At 45.7% G+C, this 22842-nt stretch overlaps 1 pseudogene; it reads left to right on the top strand.

The window, feature by feature from the left end:
* Positions 1-8626: 8626 nt before the first annotated feature.
* Positions 8627-8741, top strand: LOC113627412 (uncharacterized; annotated as a pseudogene).
* Positions 8742-22842: the final 14101 nt, after the last annotated feature.

Here is a 22842-nt window from a genome sequence, read left to right as displayed (position 1 = left end):
CTTTTATTTTTGTGTGTAGCTTTCAGTCAGTTTCTTTCTGTGGGTTATCATGCCTTAATAGTGAAAACAGAGGATTCCCCCTTTTCTTCCCCTACAGCAACCATGGTTTAGCGGGAAAGTGATTTAAGATATTTCTATGCAGCAAATTAATTTTGCAAAGCCAGTGGTACAGAAGTAGAAAAATAAATCAAAACCATGCCAAGAGTGGTGTTTTTTAAGAAGGTATTTGGGGAGACTTGAAATATGCTTCTGTTGAATCTGAAAATTACACTCTTGTGGGTCCAACCCTTAATTCCTAGCAAATTACAATGGAGCCGTCCAGGGTATAATCATATCGAAGGACGTATTTGCTATTATTTGTTTTTTAATTTAAGTTCTTCCAAACTCTAGCCTATAAACACCATACATAAGAGAGTTCTTTATCTCACTTGAAATAAGGAAACTTTCATTGTTAACTAAGAGGCTCACAACTTTGACGTTCCATTTCTCCAGAACTGGAAATTCTTAACACAGTGACCCTTGGCTCTTTGCAGCTGCCAAAGGGTGGGAAAGAAGGAGAGAGAGAATGTCTCCAAGGCTCTCTCAGAGCAGTGCGGGCTTGGACAAAAATTGCAACAGCATACGTCAAAAGCATACTGCTCAAGAAAGAGATTGTATAAAGTCTAGCTCCAGTTCAGTTATATCATACATTTTAATTTCTTTCTGGTTCTCCAGTTGATGTTACCCATAATTTAATTTTTGAATCAGATAACCATCCTCACTGCATACAAAGCTATACTTGGATAATCCTGATAAGCTCATAAACAAGAAGGCGATAAAACAGAAGTTTCTAACCAAGGGTCTGTGGACCCCAGTAATTCCGTGGTTTGGTTGTGTTGAAATCCTCTGAAAAACATATGTGAAATTTGGGACTCATATTAACTTTTCTGCGGAGGGAGTCCACAACATTTATCATTTCCTCAAACAAGCCATGTGCCCCCCTACCCCAGCAGCTTAAGAACCCACTGGACTTGAGTGTCTTCTCTGAGTGAGGTGTTCTGTGACTGAGTCAGGAATCTCCTGGTCAGGCTTCATCACTGCAAGGACTAGAAAATTTCAATTAATGATAATACCGTTAATATTTACTGTTTTCCACGTCCCAGAGCACTGTTGTGAGCACATTCTGTGTAGCCATTTCACCTTATCAGGTGGAAACTACTCTTATCCCCATTTTATAGCGGAGAATGCTGAAACACAGACAGGTAGGCAGCTTGCCCATGGACACAAGTGGGGAAAGTGGCAGAGTTAAGACAGAGCCCGGGTCTGGCCCTGTAGCCCCTGGGCTCAACCGATGCTTAGCCACTCTGCATGCTGCCTCCTGACTGCGGGGTCCTCCCAGACAGGGGCTGTCCCTTTCAAAACAAAACAGGACTGAGAGTCTAAGGAAGTGTGAGCACTAAGAAGTGAGGAAATCAACTTCAACTTCCCTCACCCCCCTCCAGGTTCCCAGGACACTAGCAATTCAGGGCAAGGCTAGCAAAATGCCAGGGCACTGCTCGGTGCCAGAGAGGCCTCCGAGGGCAGCAGGCAGGTCTACGGGCCCGAGGAGTCAATTTGTCATCCCCCTTCGGGGCCCTTAGCGCCTCACGTTTGAAGACCCCTTTCCAGTTGACAAGCCATAGCCGCGTCTCTCCCCTCCCCACTGCCCTGCCAGGAAGACAGGTGGAGATCATCTCACAGACTAGAAAACTGAGGCCCAGAGTGGTCACGGCCTAAGCTACAGCAGAGCGGTGTCTAGGGCCCAGGTCTCCAGACCCTCCGTCCGGTTCTCTTTCCATGGCTCTCTGTTGCCTGGCCCATAGGTATCCCTTGGCATCTTCAACAGAACAGCCAGACAGGCAAGAATCCACATGCACTCAACTCCGCTCCAGTGGGAGCCTTTTTATCTGTGGCCGCAGAGTAAGCCCTACCCTGACCCAAGGCAACCACGTGACTTTCACTATCTCATTTAATCCTGAAAACAACCCAGTGAGGTGACTAATATTTCCTCAGTTTCACAGACAGGGAAACTGAGACGTAGTAGCACAGCTCGTCAATTATAAAACCCAGACATCATACCCAGGCATGTCCGATTCCCCAGTGTTTGCTCTTCACCGCTGGGCCATGCCACCATCCAGGGAGGCAGGAAAGAGCAGAGGAGTAGGAAACGGACAGCCCCATTTGCATGATGAGCAAGGCTTTTTACCTTTTCCGAGGACTGCACAGACGGAAATCTGTTTCAAACACTAGCGCATGGGGTTAAAACTAAAGAGGACAATTACGAGTGATTCGTCACTGGAGTGGGGCTCCATGGGCATCTTCAAAAACAGGATCAGCTCTCACCCACTTGGACCCGGCACAGAGGAGCCGCCGGAGAAGTCCTTTCTAGGCCTGTGATTCTGTGATTAACTCTTTTAAAGGAGTCAGACTGCTGAAGCTCATTAGAAACAATGGCCCCATTTCTCAGGGGCTGTCGAGTCAAGCGGGTCCTGAGGAAATTTCTCTGGCACCCAGGGATCATGAAATTAACACCAGAGCCGCTGGCACCAGATCACCGTCCTCTGTTGAGACCTCAGGAAGGGAACAGTCACTCAACCTTTTTGTCCTGAAAACCCAGGAAGCCCAGACGGCGGGTGGTTTGGGTTTCAGCACCTCTGAATGCATCATTTCAAACAGCCGCTCTTCCTAAATTTTCATTCATTCCGAGTTCCCAGGAGAAGCATCCTGAATGAACAGAGGGGCCGGGAGGGCTTTGAAAGGCTGGTGGGAGAAGGTGATTGGGAAGGACTCTGAGCCGGATAGAAGGCAACAAGCGAGGCTCACGTGCCAGTGCCAGGGCGGAAGGGGCCCTTCTGTCTCTGATCCCTGAAACAGGCCACCTGAACAGGGGCCTTCGGGAGTTTTGCACAGACCCCCGGCATGGACAGCCGGCCAGCGCCACCGAGCTGCCGCCAGCAGCGCTTCCAAAGGGGGAGGGTAGAAGGCCGTGTCTTTAATGTGCTCAGTGGGTAAAATTCCTCTTTGTGGAACCTTCCCTCAGTTTCCAGCATTATGTCTACTGAAGACTGTGTTCGCAGCCCAGAGGAGACCTGGTCCCCCTGCAAGCCAGAGAGGCTGTAAGCCTCCCCTCCAAAGGTGGCTGGGATCCCTGGGGCAGCCCAGAGGGAGAACCAGCCCCAGGCCCCAGAGAATTAGGGTTTCTCCTCCATCAGCAGGAGAAATGTGTATCTCAGGGGTTCTCGCTGAAAGAACTATGGGTTGGAGGGAGCCAGAGAAAGGTCTGACTTATGGCCACTGTAAAAGAAAAGACGAGAAACTGAAAAGAAAACAAGAAAAGAAAAGAAACAAGTAGGGTGGAGGAGTGTAGGGAAGGGTTGGGGGTTTCTTCTGCCACAGTTTCTCTTTCAGAGATCTGAAATCGGCAAGTGTTCCGTCAAAGCTTTCTCCAAATGACTTGATGAGGGTTTTTGGTCGGGTTGCTGCACTCCCGGGACTCATTGGGATGGCAGGATAAAAATTAATTAGAGGCTGTTTGGAGGGGGCTTTGCAAGACAGCCTGAGGCTACGCTTCAGTCTGGTCGTTAGAAGCAATATCATCACCACCTCCTCGCCCAGAGAACAGACCTGCGCTGGGGCGGCCGGGGGGAGCCACAGAACGTTCAACACAGACATCAGAGCCAAGACTTCCTCCCAGAGAGATTACTTACCACGAGCCAGTGGATCTACCTGCTGACAACCTCAGAAATGCGTCTCGTTTCATTTTCAGATTTTTAAGAGGGGTTACATCTGAAGCTTACAGAATCCTGATGAAACGCCTGGTGGAAGAAGAGGTACTTGCCTCTTCCATGCCTCTGAATGTGACCTCTAGGCTGGGTAGAGCCACCAGACAGGCACAAGGCAGGCAAGATCCTTTCCAGGATTTGCTTCCTTCCTGTAGGGGGTGGCACACCAAAGAGGAGGACTCTAGGAGTTGACACGTTTCTGCGTGACCAAGGCTGACCCATGATTATTTCAAATTCAGATAGTTTACAAGAAAAGTAATGCAAGCCCTCTTCACTCCTCTGTTCTTTCTCTTTCTCCCTTCCCTTCCTCTGCCCTGTGGTCCTCATGCCTCATCTCTTCTCTCACCCATACGTAATCCTCCTCTACCTGAAGTACTGGTTCAGTGAGTGACCTTGAGGTTGGAATAATTGGGAACTGGCTCCTTAATTCTGGATGAAATAGTTCAAAGCATGAGATTAGTCCCAGCATTTTGTCAGTCACAAGTAGCTTTTCCAGCTGTATATTTCACCCTGAAATGGAAAATGCAAAGGGAGTGAATGCCTGGGTTTCCTTCTTAAGAGCACTTTTAGCCATCATGAAAGATCCTGTGCGCTTCATATATATTTATCTCCATATCACTGTAAAAATGTTAGCTAGTTAGTCCTTATAACGTTTCCTGTGATGCAAGCAATAATTAAGATCCCTGTCTTATGGATGGAAAAGCTGAGATTGTTCCTATTTCCCATGTCCAGAAAAAGGCAATCTGTGTGTGAGCTCAAAGAAAATTTGGAACCTCCGAGGGCCCTCCCCTCTCCCTAGACTTAGCTGTGTCTGTTTTATTGCCTATAATTGCTTCCTTGCGTCATGGTGAGGATGGGGGTAGGGTAAACCAATGGGAACAATTACCAAAAGAAAAATAGCAAGTTTCCCTCCAAACCGGCCACTTCCAAAATGAATTCACCAGCTGCGTCGTGATATGAAGTCACAGTACCACGCATTTCAGCAGCTTCCCTCTTTGAAAGATATCAATACATTCTTTAAGGTGAGACTTGTTCCCTTGACCTTAGACAAGGAGTGATCGTGGCACTCACCACGTCTTCAGAAGACACAAGAAGACTTCCTCCAAGGAAGGCTGACCATCAAACCTGAACACTCGGCTTATTTCAGAGGGGTGTGCGGCAGTGGTGAGCCAAGCTAACACCGCTTCCGTGCCCTGATCTGCTTATACATAACCAGAGAGACAAGACATAGTCCCCAGTGCACAGGGATGATAGCGGCTGGTTAATGAGCTCAGGGGGGAGCCTAGGACCACCCCTTGCCCACTTGCTCTCTGCCGAAGGGAGGTGAAAGGAGCTACTTGAGGGCTGCTCTCAGAATCCAGGCCCAAACTAAAGTCAAGGTCAAGGGGTATGGCTACCTAAAGCCAAATCCTCTCCACTAAGTGCTTTCAAAACCAACCGGTCTGCCCGGAAATCAATCTACTGCTTTCTAAGCAGCCAGCATATTTAGAACTGTGGAAATTAAAGATGGAAAAGACCTATTAAGCCTTCTAGATCATTCCCTAGGGCCCAGTGCAGGCTCATTCCCTGTAGTACATTTGTTAGCGCTGTGTCAGGCCTAATTTCAAGTGTCTCAAGCAGTGAACATAAAGGAGACAGAGATAGTGGTGTCTGCCCATGGCCGTGAACAATGATCATGTGATTAGAGTCCTCCGTGCTGCTCGCTGGCCTTTGGCATGCCTGGAAAGGGTTTGGATTCCCCAGGGCTTGGCCCAGAAGACACCAGCAGCTTCTAGAAAGTGGAGACATTTAGAGAACTCCTCACTTCTTTCTGTGTGAGCAGAGTAACACCCTGCCTTTCGGAAGTATCAAGGCACCAGGCTCTCTGTAAATAAATTGCCGTAAGGTGAGAAGAGAGAATCCAGGTGTACCAGGACTCATTTTAAAATGAAATAAACCCTACCCCCAAGGAATCCAAGCTTCTCTCTCACAAATTTTATTCTGCGTCGGTCATGGGTTCACTGAACCGCATTTCTAACCAGTGGTGAAATGGAGGAAACATTTTCAGAGATGCCAGGGCTTTATTCTAGAACATTCAGGACCCAGTGATAGGAAAATAAGAACAGATGGCTCACAATAGCACAGTCAAGTTTTTTCTGAGAAATCATTTCTCTTTTTATCTCTGTTCCCAGCTAGGGAGGAAGCAGGTCACATTCACAATTTCAGGTGGAAGAAGACTCTTTAAATGAGGGTAAACAGAAGCCAAAGCTAATAGAATCCAGAGAACAAAGGGATCAGAATCGAATGCAAGCCGTGTTCTTTCTACTTCTCCGTTTTGAGACGATGGAGAAAGTCCCTTTAGATAGTCACATCAAAAATTCCAAACGCGTGCATTGTAAAGCCCAACTCTGTTACAGGACACGAGCAAAGGGAGTCATTCACGGGTCCAGTGCAAAAACGGTGTGACAAGGACTTCCCTGGTGACGCAATGGTTAAGAATCCGCCTGCCAATGCAGGGGACACAGGCTCGAGCCCTGGTCCAGGAAGATCCCACATGCCACGGAGCAACTAAGCCCGTGCGCCACAACTACTGAGCCCTCGTGCCACAACTATTGAGGCTGTGCGCCACAACTACTGAAGCCTGCACACCTAGAGCCCGTGCTCCACAAGGGAAGCCACCGCAATGAGAAGCCCATGTACCACAATGAAGAGCCCCCGCTCGCCGCAACTAGAGAAAGCCCGCGTGCAGCAACAAAGACCCAACACAGCCAAAAATAAATAAATGAAATCAATAAAATTAAAAAAAAAAAAAAAAAAACAATGTGACAGCTCATCGACCCCAAAGATCTTGAAAACGGGACCACATTACACTTCCTGGAATAAGAGTTTCCTCCAAAGAGACTCTCTAACCCCATACCTGTTCTCAAGGATGAGGCCCATTTTCTTTCCCGGATACTTGAAGCAAAACTGAACTTTTCAAAGCCTGAAGTTTGACGCTTGGTCCAGCAGCAAATTCACTTGCCAACGCCCCCCCCCCCCACTTCCTGCCTGTAGCCCTGTTCTCTTCCACTTTAAAGCATTATCTCATCTCAGCATTGCCGCTTTTTTTAAGTTCAATGTCAATAGCTAGTTAGGAGAGGGCAGGAGGGTCAGGGTTTAGGACTCCAAACCGTCCTTGACGTTTCTCTGTAGATGGATCTGCTGTTTGCATCAGCCCCATAAAAAAATAAAAAAAATAAAAATCCCTCTTTACTATCTGAGAAAAGATCAGAACAGGAAAATGTCAGTTTGAGAGCTGACAGAATTCTGATAAGAATGAACTGGAAATGAGAGAAAGAAAGGAAGAAATGCTGTCACTCAGAGTTTTTAATTTAATGTTTTTAGACAAACATGTTTCCCACTGAGTGTGTATGTTTTTTTCACACACGAGTCTTCCATCCCTCCACCTCTTTTCCAAACGCTCTTCTTGAGAGAAAGGCTGTCTATTTTGACTTGATTTGATTTGATTTTTACGGTCTTTCCACAACCTTTCAAAGATCTGGAAGGGTCAACCCTCCTGGCCTGAGAGCTGTGAGCACATTCACTCCACAGCATTTCTTCTAAGCCCTGGAATCGTTTCCACTTTCAGAAGTATCTATACATATTTTTAGAGTTAGGGAGATAATTTAAATTCTCAGGCTTAATTGAACCGACAGAATGGAGAATGGAGCGCTCCAGATGGAAACACTTTCAGAGTGTGACGACCTCTGAGTTCAAATTTAATACCTACATAATAAAGGCTTGAAGATAATATAATGGGCATTGTTTCTGTTGCCTTATTTTTTTTTTCACTTGTGTAGCAACTTTCCTATTAGAGGAAATGGCTAATGTTTTTAAATACAGGCTACACGAAACATCAAGAAATGACCCCCATTAAAAGATATATTTTTCATGAAGAAAAGGCCAAGTCTTTGATGAATAAAATACTCAGTAAGAGTTAAGTGTTCTTCTGAATGGAAAAAAAAAAAAAAAAAACTTTCTCTGGAAACTAGGCAGCTGCCCAGTTCACCAACAAAGCATTTATTGAGCACCTACTCTATGCCTGGCACTCTACCAGACATTTTATATCATCTCACTTAGATATTATTATCCACATTTTTCAGCTGAGAAGAATGAGGTGAAGAGAGGTGGGTTTGCCCAAGATGGGAGAGAAGTGGCGTGACAGACCCAGGGTGCACACCTGGTGGGGCTGCTAAGCGTCCTCTGTGCACAGGCCGTGTCCAGCATGTAGTGACTTTTGTCCTGCATCTTTATGCAGGGTGCCTTAACTGTCCTGTATTCAGCTACCTTTAATAAGTTACAAAAGCTTGTTACAGCTACTTTTCAAATTTAACTAAGCGTTCTGTATTTTTATTTGCTAAATCTGGCACCCCTGATATCTGTATCTCAAAATCCCAAATCTAGAGGTTTGCCCCTTCTTCTACACGAAGGAAACAAGTTTTTCTGGACACTTGATGCAATGAGCAATGTACACACTAGGCCTGATCTATAGTAGTTAGGAGTGTGCGCTCTGCAGTTGTTGAGACTTGGGTCTCATCCTTGCTCCACCACTTGCAAGCTGTGTGACCTTGGACCTCCCTGAGCTTCAGGCTGCCTAGCTGTAAAATGAGGACAAGAGTAGTACCTACTTCATAGGTTGTATGGAGATTCAAGAAGAGAATGCATGTAATAAAATAACCCGGTTTCTGGCACACAGTAAGTGTTCAAGAGACATTAGCTATTACCTGTATCTTCAAAATTATTCTACTATGGCTCTTCTAAAGCACAGCTCTGCTCAAGCATCCCTTTGCCTTAAAACATCAATTCTCCTGCTCGCTTCGGCAGCACGTATAGTAAAATTGCAACGATACAGAGCAGCTTAGCATGGCCCCTGCTACTTGAAGCAAGGATGACACGCAAATTCGTGAAGCGTTCCATATTTTTGCAGCCGTGTAGCACAGGGAGATCAGCTCAGTGCTTTGTGACCACCTAGAGGGGTGGGATAGGGAGGGTGGGAGGGAGATACAAGAGGGAGGATATATGGGGATATATGTATACGTATAGCTGATTCACTTTGTTATACAGCAGAAACTAACACACCATTGTAAAGCAAAAGATGTTAAAAAAAAGAAAGAAAATCAATTCTCTACAAGAAACAATGCAGATCCCTTATCTTTGTATGTAATGTCTGACCCCACCAAACTATTCCCTGCTACCACACATATGAGACAGTCAGTCAATGACTGTCAGCATAACCTGCTGAATACAACTCTGAATGTGACTTAAGGAAATAATTATGTTTTCAGATTTAAGTGTGAATTCTTTTTCTGCCAAATAGGATTAACTGATATCGCGTCCTTGGGCTTCTTTGTCCTTATAGGTGGATTTCACTTTTTAATTAATGATGCCATATAACTTAGGATGTTCTGGGACCCTCTGCATAAGAACACCGCACTGGAGGAGGCAAAATGCTAGAGAAAGTGTCAGTGGGAAGATTTTTGTGGGGAAAAGAGTTAAGGTTCTGTCTGTCCACCACCCTCGAGGCTCACACCCCTTCCTCTGACCAAGCTCACCTCCTGGCTTCAAAGCAGTCAGGCCGTAAACACTAAGGAGGGATTTTACTGGCCCATCCTCAACTTGCTATTTTATTGTCTGGCATTTCCGCTACCTTCTCTGGGAGTTAACAAAAATATCTTCCATAAAACGGTGTTTGGTTTTGCAGGCTTGGATTCACGTTGTCCGCGGGGGCTTCCTCTGTAGCTACATTGTCTTCTCTAGCCCTTGCCATGCTGTCTCCTGGTCACCCTGTGTTCTTGGGAGGCATCAACCACTGTCTGGACGCTTCTGTCCCTGACCTGGGAGACATTGAGAAACACCAGGCCCTGACGGCACCCCCATGCACGGGGCAAACCCTAGAACCCCAGGACGGGGACCAGGCGGGAGGTTAAGTCAGAAGGAAGGGTGGGAAACAACCCCAAGGAGCCAGCATTCCCCCTGTGAGAGAAAAGAAGTGGTAGGCCAAAGGCTTGCCTTAGTAACAACCAAGGATACAAAGCAGGCCTCTTTATAGACACATGACCTGCATCCCTGAGGCCCTGCTCTTTACGGATTCATGCACTGGCATAAGTTCTAAATTGCTGCCAGTTTCACAACTGTTTTTAATTTAAAGGCCTCCAGGCCATGGTATTCCAGGGCAAAGAGAGATTTTTCTTCAAGCCGAGCAGAAGAACGAGATCAGAGCGCCCCCATGGCTTGCGACAGCCGACTTCACCTCCTCAGCTTGGGAAATCGTTATTAATTTCTCCCCATCTCCAAAACGTACTTCCATTTGGAGATAAGCGAACACACTGGAAACCATTCAGAGGAGGCTCCAAGGGGCAGAGCAGTCAAGCGCGGCGGCTATAAACATAACTTCCTTTTCAAAGAAAATAAAAGGATGTCTCAGAGTTTTCCAGAAGTTAAGACGGTGTGTGATGTCTGAGCTGTAACACCAACCATCTCTGGAGGCCGGTAGAAAGAGAAGGGCTCAGTGACACCCCAGGAATAGAGTTCACGCGGACAGGGAATGCTTGACAAATCCCTTCAGGGAGGAAAAAAACGAAGGGGCGCTCACCTCACTTTACAGTAACCCAGTTGGGAAAGAACAAGAGAGTGAGCCAGGGTAATTATACAGGCGTTTTATTAGCCACCGCTGCCTTTTAAAAGGCAAAGTATGAACTCCTAAATGCTGTAGTTAGGAAAAGGTGGCCACACTGGGTAGACAAAAGCCCATGGACTGCATGCCTGAAGGACCAACTTTTCCCGTGTATGAAGATAAATTTACCTGCCCTTCCATCTGGACACCGCCCTGTGTCTGGGCACTCTGCGAGACAGCTTGGCAGATAGAACATCAGCTGGTTTCAGCCCCCAATTGTCCCCTCAGCCAGGCACGTTTACAAAACCCACAAAACACCCAACCATGCATGGTGGCCCTAATAGGAATTATGCCTCCAACACACTTCTGTGACATATTGACCTCGTATAGATGATCACCTCCCTCCTCCCCAATCATCAAAGCCTACTTATCCCAGAGCAGTTTTGCCCAATTCCCTTTGAGTGATAATTGCATATTCACAGCCAAGGGCACAAAAGGAAAGAAATGGAACTTGGGTTAGAAGGGCAGAATTTCACCCCGACACTGCTCATAGATAACGCAGCCAGTGGTGATTTCAGCAGCCCCCTGAGGGCTTCCCCATCCATCAGGTGGAAACCTGTGCTGCCCCCATCAGAACAGAGGGGTTTGGGGTGACGGTCTCACTCCCACAGGAAGAGCTGGCATAAAGAGGTGGCTCTGAAAACGAAACTGCAACCTCGCTCTAGGCCCTCCTTACACAGATTGCTCCAGACATTCCCATAAGCACTTCTCTCACTAAAGAAGATCCCCATATAAAGAAGCAGGACGACACTGACCATGCAGTGCGCCTGGGGAGACCAGGATGGCAGACCAGAGCTCTTGTTGCCCTGGCAACACCAATATGAATATGCCCAAAAGGGTGGACGGGGTGGGTTGGCAGAAAAATTTTATTGGCTGGGACTTCCCTGGTGGTCCAGTGCTTAAGACTCCATGCTCCTAATGCAGGGGGCCCAGGTTCCATCCCTGGTCAAGGAACTAGAGCCCGCATGCTGCAACTAAGACCTGGTGCAGCCAAATAAATAAATAAATGTTAAAAAAAAAAAAAAAAAGCTTATTAGCAACGGTTGCCACCCCCAGTCTCCCTGTGGGAGTGGGCTTCATGCCCACTCATGTCTCCTATGCCGTCCCTTCAGCATCTGTGGCCTCATGACCTCCGCTGGCAGGCAGGGCACAGAGACCAGGTGATCTGGATCCTTCTAGTGAGTCTAGACCAGACTTGAGAGTAAAAGCAAAAAAAAAGAAGAAGAATGAAATAAGAGGATCCCTTGTGAATGGATCTGGGTCCTGAATCTCTTCCCAACGTGGCTTTAAATCTTCCCTACAAATATTTGGATCTGTGCATAGCAAGTCTGATTTCACGGAGCAACTTGCTCTCTCGATGACCCCTGGGTCCAAGAGTTGGCTGGAGCCAGAAAACGACTGGCCAAAGCCTGGATGGATTCAGCTAGCTCAGTCCCTGAAGGCTTTGTTCTGCAGTCTGTTTATACAGTTTCCCGCAGGAGTATGTAATTTTAATCAGTAAATATCGCCCTTGATTTATCACCTCCTATTGACACAGTGGTAATTCAAGCAGTGGAACTAAAGCTGGGCCTGCTGTGTGTTTTTTCCCCTCATTGTGCCCGGCCTCTGTTTGATTTTTCTCCATCCTCTTAGGTAATTGGTCCGCCTCTGACACTCTCTGTATGACCGGCTGCAGTCAGGGGTCAGTGGGTTCCCCCTTCCAAAGAGCAGAATATTGTAACCAATCACGATGCAAGCCCATCTCAAGTTTGCAAAAACCAGAGCAGACAAACCACAGACTAATAGGACCCAGTGGATTTCATTTTTAAAGTAGAAATTCAAGATGCTTATAAAGAACACTGTTATCCTCTCTAGGCCCAGAGACAGTTTGGAGACTTAATCCGCTGATTTAGTATCTCTGAGTTGAACAGGGAGATCCTCTATCCCAAACCTTCTGGAGCTGCCAATTTCCACATTAGTGGATTGATCGCTCTGTAAACACGGGGTTGGAAAAGGCCTGGTATTCAGTTCTACTTTTTATTAATGCATTTATTTATTTAGTATTTATACTAGTAAATTGGTAAAAAAAAAAAAAATTCCTTGGGCCCACTGTATTTTGATTTCAATATCACATTTGACCAAAAATGATCTCCTTGATAGCCAAGATAAAGAAATGAGGCCTTGCTAGTCATAGAGCTGGATGGATTCAAAGCTGGCTTGATATGCTCCAGGGTTCCGGACTAAGCTACTGGTGTTCATAGGTGGACTAGAACTAAAAGGAAAGGCTTGATGTTTGGAGGACAGGGTCTAGATTCCCAAAAGATCTCAATAAACTGAAATAACGGGCTGAAAGTTCAAAGGCCAGAATCAATGGAACGTTCTGAACTTTAGTTCCCAAAATCAAATGCCAATGCACTGAACAAGGGCAATCTGTTTAAGAGTAAGTTTTTCGAGACTTTGTTAGAAATTTAGGGGTCCACAAACTCAGTAGATGCTAACTGTGTGATCCACGGCTGCCAAAGTACTAATGAAAGCTTAGGCTGTGTTGGTAGGAATATGGTTTCCTCCAGTCATCATCTCACTAGACTTGACTTTCATTGAAGTTTTTCATCTTTTTATCCCCTGTAGTAACTAGAACAGTGTCTCCTATCACAGAAGCTTATTTAAGTGTCATTTGGATAGATGGATGGATGGATGGATGGATAACAAGGGAAGAAAGCGACCCACTGGTCAACACATATCTAAAGTACTGTGTTCAGTTTTCAATGCCAATTTTAAGGATGGACATGAATAAAGTAGAAAGTGTAAAGAGAAGAATGCCCAGATAGTGAAAGATTTGGGAATCATGCCCTAGGTGAAAGAGTTGAAGAAATTGGTACGTTTAATCAGAAATAGAAGGCAAAGGAGTCTTTGGGAAGGAAGGCACGCTGGGAAAGGGGAGAGAAATGTCATCCGGATTTAGAATTGTGAGGGCAGGTACATACGAGAGGGATTACAATAATTTACATTGCTTTAGAGGATACAGCTAGAAGCACATGGTGGATACCTACAGATATCTACCTACAGACAGGTAGGTTTCAGCTCAGAACAAAGAGGAAATCTCCACCAGTCAGAAGGGTTCCCTGGTGCCTACTAGGGAAGTGGCCTGATTCTACCAATGGCTCTTTCTCTTTCTGATTGTTATAAGCAGCCCCCAACCGGAGCAGCTCCATCCCTATGATGTCTCCACAGCTAGCTGCCAATACTCCTTTCTCAGGGCTTTAATTTAATAGTGCTTTATATTACATTTAGTTTATACGTCTGTCTCCTTCACTAAGTTACAAATTCCTTGAGAACAAGGCCTGTGCCTTTCGTATTCTTTATACATAGTAGACACTTAATCAACATTTATTTGTTGAGTTAACTACAACCTGGCTGCCTCTTTGATTCAAGTCTAATACCAAAAAAAAAAATTGTTTGGTCTAGCCTGAGATCTGTGGAAACACAGAGGGCTCTGGAATGGCAATATAGCCGTGTTGGCTTTCCTCCAAAGTTCTGTATCTGGGGGAAGACTCATCTATGAATCCATTCTTCCCATCTTTAAAGTAAGGATACTTGTATTCTTGAGGTTTACAATACTGTGTACGTAATGTTTCATATTCTTTCAAATAGAGGTAATCTCTGAATTTAAGGTGCCGTTATAATGATATATATCACACTAAAGAAACATTTTCTTCTTTCTCTTTACCATCAGCATTCTTTTTTGTTCCCAAAGTTCCCACTATGAAATTCTAGAAAATTCATTTCAGTAAAATCATTTTATCTGCTACCCATCCAAACATATATGTTGGGTTGCCCAAAAAGTTCATTCGGGCTTTTCTGTAAGGTGTTACGGAAAAACCGAATGAACTTTTCGGCCAACACAATATAAACCAGTGGAATCTCTTTTGCGTATAATGGAAGAGATCTTTATTTTCTTCTTCTTAAGGGAATTAATAACTATTTGGACTTTTCTCAACAACTCAAATCACTGAATAGTTTAGTCTGGGGGATATACAGATTTCACCTTCAGGTCACATTAAGGGAACAGAGTCTCTCAAATGTGGTGGTAGACGTGTTTCCACGACTGAGTCACACCAATGGTGCAAATGCAGGTGGGGCCAGGAATGAAATGATGAAGACAGTTGTCCTCAGGCTTATTCTGTTGGATGAAAAGAATGCCTCTGATGGCAGCCTTGTGCTATTTCTTATGATTACATCATTGCCTTCGTAGCGCATTAGGTTGCAGGGTGGGGCTGCACCAGCGCTTCAATATGAAGACTCTTCTGGAAGCTCAGTTTGTATCAAGCCTACATTCCATCACACTGCCACCTTCTTTCCCAAAGGTGGCAGCTATCTGGTGAATGGTAAAGTAAAAAGATTTCCAGAGAAGTAATCAGTAAAGTGCACGGAGGCTTAAGAACAACAACCAAAAAAGACAGGCTATCAGTCAATAAACAATAAAAACTTTGGGCGAGGACATTTTCCTCTTAGTGTTCTTGACTATGAGAGAGAAAGTGAGATTCACAAGGACAGGTCAGGTTACTGCGTCTTAGCTCACGTTACACAGTTTCTATATAATACAATGGACACCCATAATGAGTGGTGAGAAGGATCAAAAATGGGGACTATCGTTTCCTACTATCACTTTAGGCTTTCAGGTGGGGCGGTAAGATACCTGATCTTGGGTATTCATGGAGTAATTGCATAGACATTGATCTCTTAATGGTAGACGATGAGTTAATTCATCCCCAAACCCTTCTAACTTGGCCGATGAGGAGTTATTAGTCATAGAACTCACTCTGGGCATTGCATATTCTATTATTTATTATTTACATATAAATGAAAGTGTGAGCCTTTCATTGGAGAAACTGGCCCACAGGCAAGAGAAGAGAATGGAGTGGTGGTGGAGGGATGTGGCAGCCGCTGCAGGATTCAGAGAGTTTCTGTCGCCAAGAGCCCAGGGTCAATACTGGCAAAAGGATGAGAGAATAAATAAATAAATATAGGAATTGGAGAGGAGTGTGGCCCAGGAGACAAGGTGGCTTGAGGGTGGCTCTGGTATCAGAAGAGGAAACGTTAGGAGTTTGATTCATTCCTTTACTCATTGATTCAGCAAATGTTTCTTGTGCTAGATCAGGATGTACAGACCTAACCCTGCCCACAGGTAAACAAATAATATGTAATGACAAGTGGGAAAAAGTGGTGTGAGGGAAACAAATAGGCTATTACAGGAGAAAATAATAGGGTGAGGGGTTAAAAGGATGGGAACCTATTTGAATAGACTGGTTAGAGAAGATCTCTAGGGGAGTTGACATTTAAACTTAAACCTGAAGGCTAAGAAAGAAACAGCCTTACAGATATAAAAACATGAATGGCGGGTGTTTGTGAAGCCCTCAAAGCAGGGACCTTCTTGGCAAGTTCAAAGAGGTAAATGGAGCGGCACTTCCATTTACTGAGCCCCTGTCACAGTCAGACCCTGGTTTAGGTGCTTTGTGTGTTAAAGCATTTACTCCTCCCAACCCTTTGAGTAGACATTGTTGTTGTTCCTACTTTATTGGTGAGGAAAATGAGGCTAGCGTGTCTGGAGCATGAAGGACCAAAGAGAGATGGCTCAGTATCAAGTTGGAGAAGTGGGCAGGGCCCACCCAGTAGGGTTCTCAGCAGGGCAACGGGATTCATCTGATTTGGGTTTTCCAATGATCCCTCTGGCTGTTCATTGATGAGTGGACTGAAACAGGGCAAAAGAGGAAACAGAGGGACCATTTAGAAGGGCTTCGGGTTCCAGGCAAGCATGGATGTGGTTGGGCCAGGCAGGTGGTAGAGGAGATGGTGGGAAGTCGTAGCTTCGAGGCATGTTCTTGCTGTGTTGACATTTGAGAGAGGGAGAGAGAGCTGAGAAAGAGACACTTGGAAATTGGGAGATTTTCAGGCACCTAACCAGGATCCCGACTCACTGTCAATCTGACTTAAATACCCTTGCCTGCATGTTGTGGTTTGGCCGCCCTAATTCCTCTCTTGTTTTTTTGTCAAATGGACACACACATACACACACACCACTGATCCACTGAGCACTCAGGAACAGTCAGCAAGTAAGGCTTGTCTCCATGCAGAGGAGAGAGACCTGCTACCCAGAAAAAGAGAGAGAGAGGAAAAAAAAAAAAAAAAGAAGGAGAAAACTAAGATGTGAAGACAGCTCACCTGGGGAAAGCAGGACCAGCTAACCTCAAGCCAATCATTAGCTCTGCCCAAGGCCACTCACACACTTGGGAATTTTAGGAGCCCGGAAACTCAGAGCAAAGTTTATTTTCAGAACAAGGCCTGAAGAAGGAAGCAAAGGATAAACAGGGACCAAATGTTTTAATTACTTGAAATGGTTTCCACCGCAACACCATTCCCCAAGTGTTAGAAAGAATGGCCGGGAGGGTTTACGGGGGACCCTTTCCCCCCAGCTCACTGCACCAGCCCCACGCACCCACTTGCATGACAGTTCCTTAGCAGGATGGGTGGGGCGTACCCATGGCTGTCTTGTGACTGTAGCCAAAACTGGGCGTCAGAGCCTGGTGAGTTTTCCAGGCGGCCGCCTGGAACCGTCCTTGGCTTCAGAACAGTAGCCACAGTTGGTTCTCCAGAGACCGCCTCTGAGTTTCATGTGATACAGTTCTTCATCTGGGTTTTATAGAGAACAGGGGTCTTGACCCTGGAATGGAAGAGAGCACAGCCTTGTTAGCAAACTGTCCGGGGAAAACTTTAAGGAAAACGAATGCGGTGGAGGCCGGGGAAGCCAGGAAGGGCTGAAGGAATACAGGCCTGTCACCCAGCACGGGGCCCCATCAGACTCCCCGGGCGTGGCCTCCAGACCAGCAAATCAAGTCCAGATAGCTCAGGGAGAGCCAGAGGAGAGGACAGACGTGTCGAGGGGGGGGAAAAATAGCTGCTAAGATGATAAAATGACAGAGGATACGACAAGCCGCGGCCCATCGAAGATCTCAGGAAACGCAGCTCTGAAAAAGTACAAAAGTGCTTCAGTGTGAGGTAATGAGGCGCGTCTAATTATATTTAAGAAAGAAACAGCAAGAAATGCTTTCAAAGCCCTCCCCTCTTTCTTCCCTCACGAACCGAGTCCAAATCCCAAACCGAGAGACACCGTAATTTCAGAGAAAGTGAGGAATTTCCGAGAGCATCACGGGAAACAAGGTTGTGATTTTCCCAGAACTGAGAAAAACTATCACACCAGCCCTTCCCCGCCTGCTGCCTTTTTCCCTCCCCAAAAGAACTCCCATCAGGAAACGGCAGGGGGAGGAAGAAAAAAAAAACCAAACCAAACAAAATTCAGGCAGCCCCACCATGAGAAATCAAGGCAGTCGAAATGACATTTGACACCGCCAGGCCACAGCTGAAGAACAAGGGAAAAGTTTTAGGGTGACTGTCACTGACCCATAGTCTCTCACTCCTAACCTTGCTCTCCAACATATGTTTCTCATTTCCTTGCTTATAGCTGGTCCAAGCTAATGATATGTGTTTTGGCCGGGATCCCGTGCTTGGCATACAGCCGGGCTTGTTCTCATTGTCCGGGCTACTTACAGAAACCTCTTTCTCTGTCTCTTTCTCTCTCTCCAAAAACCGGCTTGAAAGAACAGTAAATATGCAAAACAGCCCCCGTGCTCTATACAGCTACCATCTTGAACATGGCCCCCTCTACCCTAACACACCCCATCAATAAAAGCCTAAAGAGACCGTCCACGGGTGAGGGGTATGTTCAACACAAAAGCAGTGGAAATTCAAACAAATTGGCCCATTAGAGTCTCACACGGCTATAAATACAGCTCAGCTTGGGCTATTTTGAGGGACGGTGGCATGGGAAAGTTCGGCCTGGAATCTTGAGTTTGTCAGAGTAGACGGATCTCTCCCAAGACATGGGAAGAAGACGAAGCGCTCGGCAGGCCTTGAGGAAGGAGGGCATCGATTCTGGTCAGTTCCAGGGCAAGGCTAAAAGCGGCCCAGGAGGCACGTCCAGGCCTCGCCCCTGTTCTCCAGGGCTGCTGGCCTTGCCATTGGAAGCATGGGCTCTGCTGTCATTCAGAGTGTCCATAACCTTTAAGAAAGCTGAACATGCCCTTTTGCTCCCCAGAGGTCAGTGGACCATTGCACTCTCCCTGAAGAACCGGGCAGGCTGGTGGAGGAGGGGTGGGAACAAGAGTGGCCAAGCAAGTCTGGGCAGGCCCCAGGCTGCGACCGGCATCTCTGGCTGACGCAGAAGGGAATCCTGAGAAGCCCATTTTTGCGGAGCAGACCCCAAAGTATGGCGCCCGTTACGTATATATTATAAAATCAGGGCACAGTCGCATGGATTTTAGGAAATGGGGACCCATGCATGCGTGTTAGCAAAGTAAGTAGGCAGACAGTGCACACGTGCGGATGTCGAGAACTGCTTCCCATTTCCCCCCAGGGTGTGTCAACAGAAGGCAATTAACTGCTAACAGTTAGGGATGGGTAAACACAGAATACACATCTACTTATGCATGGGTACCTGCCTGCTTTGGGGAGAACACAGACCACGCCTTGTAGTGTCACTCCTGGGTCTGTTTGACCGAGGTTCGTGGACCCCATATCAATTTCTGTTCAGAAAGCACACCGAGGACAACTTTGGATCTACTCATTCGGTTAATAAGTTTGAGCACCTACTGTATACCAGACACTCTCTGAGGCGGGGGGTCACACAGACATAGCCCTGACTGCCAGGATTTTCAACCCCGGGAATGCATTTAATCTGTTCTTGACCCTAGAGTTTTCTTGACCGCACATCCCATTTTGCCCAGGACAGCCCAGCTGATAGCTGTTGTCCCAGTGCGATTATTAATAGTGCTTTCCACTCTCCAAGCTGTCCCAGTTTGGATAATAAATTCTACGATTACTTTATCTAGAGTCCCTCTTTCCGAAGTGCTCTTTTGGGTCTGAAATCTAATACACAGAGAGAAAGGTGCAAAAAATATAGCGTCCTCTATTTTAGAGGCTCTTTGGAACTTGCAAAAGTCAAGAGAGGGTTCCCAAATTGTCGAGAAAATAGCTTTAGTGGATTAAATTTTAATTAGTTCAAGAACCGACTCTACTGCATCCTGGGCTTGAATCCTTGCCACGTGCTGCAGTTGGGTCTGTCGTGGCAGACCTTGTCTGCTCTGGATTTTCCATGATGCATCTGAAACCTCAAAGTGACTGCCTTCCCCCCAGCATGGGGACAGCCGGGGCACACGAGGGCACTTGTCCCCATACAGCCAGGAGGGGAAGAGCCAATTCAGGTTACCATGACAACACCCTTTCCTGAAAATCTCTGACTGACACTTCCTGGGGAGACGGGAAGTAAGGACAGGAAGACACCAAGGTCACTCTCTTCCCAAGTCCAGCTTTCCCCACCTCCCGGACTTGTCTGATATTTGACCTTTCCTAGCTCAGCCTTTCTTCTCCCGTTGCCATCAGCTTTTGTCCTGGGGGTAAAAGCAACCAACTGCTTCTGTCCCCTTCTCCACAGCCAGCCATTGGAGCCGCCAAATGGTTCAATAATATGCCATATAGAAGTCACGAGTAAGGGAAAGATGCCTCAAAAAGTTAGGCGACTGATTCCAAAGTGAAAAATAAACAATGCGTGGACTGTCTGCACTTTTGTGATCAGTGTTATTATGACATTAATAATCACTCACCAAATGTTATTGAACACTTACTACATGCCAGGCACTGTGCTAGAGATTGTGTATAGAGTATTGAACAAAAGGGATAAGGTCCCTGCCTTCCTGGAGCTTACTTACAGCGTCCCGAGGGAGACAGACACGAAAGGGATAATCCCGCAATAAATCCATAACTACAGATTGTAGTGAGTACTACAAAGGGAAAGTGCACAGTGTAGGAGAAAGTACAAGGAGGACTAATTTCTATTTGGGTGAGTTAGGGAAAGCCCCCCTAATAAAGCAACGTTAATCTAGGACCTGAATGATGAATAGGAGGTAGGCAAAGAAGTCCATTTATATAGAGTCCACGAGTCTCCACCATGTTGGGCATCACTTTTATGCATTACTCAAATATTTCACTTCGAGACTAGAAGAGTTCTGGAGGTATGACCTTCAAACCTACATATTGATAATCTGCATCAAAAATAATGCAAGAGGTAATAATCTCTCACTTCTAGGTTGTTAGTTGTGTGTGAAGTTCCTAGTGCAGGGCTTGAAATGTAGAAAGTAATCAGAGCATGGCATTCACCTCTCTGGAACTATTTTAGCAAATGTAGGGTCTCTCATATCTGAATCCCCAGCAGCTAGCGTGATTCAAAGTATTATTACCATGTAGTGTTTTATGCATTAAGTGCTCAGTATCCAATGAACGAACAAAGGAATCAATGAACCCATGAATTAACTTTTATAGGATGTCTTCTATGGATCAGGCACTGTGCCAGGTACTTTCACAAATATCCTCTAATTTCAACACCATAACATTGTTGTACCCATCTCAAGGCTGAGATTCTAATGTGCCAAACCAAACAAGAGCTCTGAAAATAAGTATAAAATATAACCCAAATGAAGTTTGGAGAAGCAGATAAGGCAGCAGATGCACTTCCAGGGGCATTTTGAAATAGCAAGCACAGATGCAAGCCAATGAAATGAAAAGCTACAAATGCGCCAAAGAGTCATGAAAGTGGGATGAGAAAGAGGCTTTAGAGGGAGAGGAGGTGTGAGGCAAAATGGTGGGCAGCATTGCTAAAACCTGGAGCTCCTTCAGCAGCCCACAGAATGTTTTGTAGACAAAGATGATGCAGTTGCATCCTGTCATCCTTGGGACATGTGTTGGATACGCCCCTAAAAGTCTAGGGGTGTGAGGCTTCCCTGGTGGCTCAGTGGTTAAGAATGCACCTGCCAATGCAGGGGACACGGGTTCGAGCCCGGGAAGATCCCACATGCTGCGGAGCAACAAAGCCCATGCGCCACAACTACTGAGCCTGCGCTCTAGAGCCCGCGAGCCACAACTACTGAGCCCACGTGCCTAGAGCCCGTGCTCCGCAACAAAAGAAGCCACGACAATGAGAAGCCCGCGCACCGCAATGAAGAGTAGCCCACGTTCACCGCAACTAGAGGAAACCTGCGCACAGCAACGAAGACCCAACACAGACAAAAACAAACAAGTTAATTAATTAATTTTTTTAAAAAAGTTTAGGGGTGGGGGAATTGGGTTTGGAGAGAATTCAGGCTCTGCGGAACATTTAAGTGCAGAGAAGCTTCAGAAAAGAGAATGTTAAAAGGCTGGCATTTACTGTGCAGGTGGTAGGTAATAGGGCCATGTTCTGAAACAAAGGTAATGAGAAGAAGTATGAAGTCAGAAGTAGCTCCAAATCTCACTGGCTTAAGAAAGGACATTGGATAAAGAAGAAAACTAAGCAGATGATTTTATTTTAAGAGGTTTCTCTAGTCTAAAAGAGGCAAGTCTTACCGTGAACGATTTAGACAAAAGAAAGTTTAAACAGAGGTAGTGTATTTCATCAACGATGGCAGTGGGAAACAGAAAGTGGTTTTAGGGTCGGAAAATCTCTACATTTTAAAACCATTCACATTAAACAGGGGATGAATGCAAAAGGGAAATGTCTGAAAAGCTTCAAGGGGGTTGGAAAAAACCTGAAGGCAAAAATAATTGCCTCTTGTAGGGAGCTGTGATGTTCTAGAAGATTTTCTGCAGAAATGGACATGGGTTTAAACTTGGTGCTCCTCTGTTGAATTCCTGCAGTTACCTGAGATGAGGACAAGTTCCATCATTGTTCTAGCTTTATGGTTTTTCTTCCACAAACCTATTTGTGAAAGCGCCGTAAAATTGTCTTACCTAACGCTCTCAGTTTCAGGAAATACGATATACAGCAGCTCAGGAGAAATTAGTATTTTTTTCCAATTCCGCAGCCTCTTGGCACAAGTTCAGCATTGAAAGGGTTAAAATATCAGCACATTTCACTGGTCTTGGGTTTTACTCATAAACATTCAGCAAAGCAATTTCGCTCAATCGCACATATTAACTGCTTAAGTTCTTCTCTCTGAGGATGTGGACTGTTATTTTATGCCAAAAGTCCTGTAATTAAGTTTGACATAAGCGCATGGATTAAATATGTGGTTGGGGGGGCGGGTGGAGACGTGGAATGGAAGGTTTTCTCTCCTCGCCTTTTTTGCCATATGGAGACTGTAACCAAATAATGTGCAAAAATTTTTAAGAGAATTTCCAATCTTACTACTCAGAGTTGTTTATCAGGTAATTCATAAGGCCAGTACAGTTACAAAACCAGTTTTTCTTTTCCCCAATTTAGCAATAAGAACAACAACAAAACATTCCCCT

This window comes from Aethalodelphis obliquidens, unplaced genomic scaffold (assembly GCF_003676395.1).
Source record: "Aethalodelphis obliquidens isolate GAN/ISIS:26980383/991018 unplaced genomic scaffold, ASM367639v1 scaffold20, whole genome shotgun sequence".
Classification (NCBI taxonomy): domain Eukaryota; kingdom Metazoa; phylum Chordata; class Mammalia; order Artiodactyla; family Delphinidae; genus Aethalodelphis; species Aethalodelphis obliquidens.
This window is presented reverse-complemented; position numbering and strand designations above follow the sequence as displayed.